The sequence below is a fragment of the Molossus molossus genome, unplaced genomic scaffold (genome assembly GCF_014108415.1).
Source record: "Molossus molossus isolate mMolMol1 unplaced genomic scaffold, mMolMol1.p scaffold_m16_p_2, whole genome shotgun sequence".
Taxonomy (NCBI): domain Eukaryota; kingdom Metazoa; phylum Chordata; class Mammalia; order Chiroptera; family Molossidae; genus Molossus; species Molossus molossus.
The window spans coordinates 71,546,114-71,548,804 of NW_023425355.1; positions in this window are offsets into that span (position 1 = coordinate 71,546,114).

Here is a 2,691-nt window from a genome sequence, read left to right on the forward strand (position 1 = left end):
GCCTTTTCTTCTTGTTTTGTGTATTCTCCCTAAGAGAGATAATTCACTTCCATGGCTTTTGTTACCAATAATATGCTCATAATTTTCATATCTGTATCTCCAGCCCAAACCTCTCTACTAAACTCCAGTCCTGTATTTCCAACTCTGTTTAGACATTTGCACCTAAATGACTCAAACTCAAACATGTCTTCACATCCATACTCATTATCTTTAACCTCTCTGCCCCAGCCTAAATTACAAATCTAGTAGTCATTCTCAATTCTCCCCAATGTCTGGTCACCCACATTTAATTTGTTTCCCAGTCCTGAAATGACTCTAGAACCCTTACTCTTTTCTTCTTTGCCAGATACCTCAGACTTGATTCAGGGTCTCTGCATCTTTTACATGAAGTCTCTCTTCCCCCTCCTGGCCCCCACCAGTTCTACTGACTTCAACCATACTCTTTCCTGAATGTATGATAATCTTTTACACTAAGGAACACAGTCTAAATTACTTACAGTTTTTAAATGTATTTCTGATGTTGCAGGAAATGCCATCTGTGTTCAACCTACAATATATGCAAGCTTTAAACCAATTATGCTACATAACTGAATATTCAGTGCAAGGAAGTTCTGGGGCTGATGGGGTACAGTATATTCTCTTGCATTAACAGGGCCCAGATGAGCCCTTTTGGGTCCCTAGTTCACCACCCTGTGACCCTCTCCTTTTGACTCTCTCTGGAAGTATTATGCAGATTATAAAAGATAGACTAATGACTGGATTTTATTCAGGGGACTCCTGCCTTGTTCTGTGCAATAGGGATCTATAAAAGGAATATGTCCATTCTCTCACCCACAGCAAAATGGAACCCCATGGAGAGTTGGAAAAAAGCAGCCCTAATTCCTGGCAGCAGCCTTTCCCAGTGCCCTTCACTCAACCTATTTGGAGAGAATGGATCTGACTGCAGTTCGTTCAGCTCATTGTTAAAGAGTATTCAGATTTAACAAATACTATATTTTAAAAATGTGTCTGTCTCACTGTTACATTTTTATTTCAGACAAGAAGTCCTAGCATGGTATAATATTTCTTAGATCTTTCCCTCATTTTTCCAGCTATAGCCCAAATGTAGATCTTAATCACATCATTCCTGGGCAATTATAAGGTCCCTTCATCTCCCATGTTAGTCTGCAAGACTCCTCTTTGCAAAGCCATTCACTTATTCAGTCACCCTATTAGTTGTTAGCCAGTTAGTAAGTGTTAACAGTTGTGCATTGGCCATTGTGCTAGGTCCTGAAATAGGGAAAGGAAAGGGAGATATAAATTAAACCAGACCCCTACTAAATGTCAACAGTTTAATGGGAAGATAGACATCTCTGCCTGGAGAAACACCCTTCTCTTCTCTGTATGAACAAATTTTCATGATTCAACACCTAACCCAAATATCACAAGCAAAGGTGTTGCTGCTCCTCTGTGCTCCCACAATGCTCTGTTTACATCTTCATTAGGCTATCTGATGCATTGGATTGATTATTCTCTCTACTCTGGAAATAGTGACATCCTGGATAACAGGGACTATGAGTTTTGGATGTGCAGGGCTTAGTGCATCAGAGATGGCTCACACCACATCTAATTAAGTAATACAAGAAGAGTAAAAGTTAATGCTAAATTGAGTTCCAAAAAGAGTACCATTTGTTGGAGGGAAGGGGCTTCTTTACTCTGAGTACCTCTTCTGCAGCTATACAAACCTTCTTGCCACTCCATAAATAATCATTGATTTGCTTGTCTCCAACTCCCAGAAATTCTATTCCTGGACTACCTCCTATTGTAACCCATTGCTGCTCAAACTTGATGTGCACACAGATCAGTTGCGAATCTTATTACAATGCAGATTCTCAGTCAGTAGGTCTGGATGTGGCACCAGAGATTCTGCATATCTAACAAGCTCTCAGGTGACGCCCATGCTGCTGGTCCAAGAACCACACTTGGAGTAGCTAAGACTCTAGCTAATTTTTCCTAGTCTCAATTAAGTCAGGACCATCATTGATGGTTGTGTATCAAGGCACCCATCTGAGAAGGATGATGGGGTTGAATTCTAAACCATGTTTACCAAGCCCTGCACCCTGGTATGGTACTGGTCACATTTGCTTGGAGGAAGAGACACTTTTTCTCTTTATTCTACTTCTCATACAGGCTCTGTAAGCTATACGTACCCCCACAGCTGCACCCAAAAGAAGCCAGCACCTTTTTTTCTGATTCATAAAAAGGTCCCATATGGTGTGCCACAAGGGACACCCCAGCTCAACCCACTCCTGTATCATTTGCTCTTTTGTGACTGATCACTCAGGTTGATGATCCTGTATACAATTTGATATTTCTCTGTCACTTTTTTTTGTGCCCCTGCATTTGTTGATATGTAAGAAGCAACAGGACATAAAAGAGCACTGTCCTCTTCATCACAGGGCTCCAGCCCTGGCTCCTTTATCACTCACTTCAAGATGTCAGGAAAGGTACATAAACCCTCTGAGACTTGGTTTCCTCATTTATCAAATGAGGATTAGTAAGACCTGCTGGGCTGGCTCCTCGAGGTTATTGTGAGGATCAAAAGTAATAACCTAGAGAAAAGGCTTTTCTAAATTATAAAGTTCTATACAAATGTTGAAATTATTGTGATGGGGTTAGGTGGCATTTAAATCCCTTTGTAATTCTCCCCAG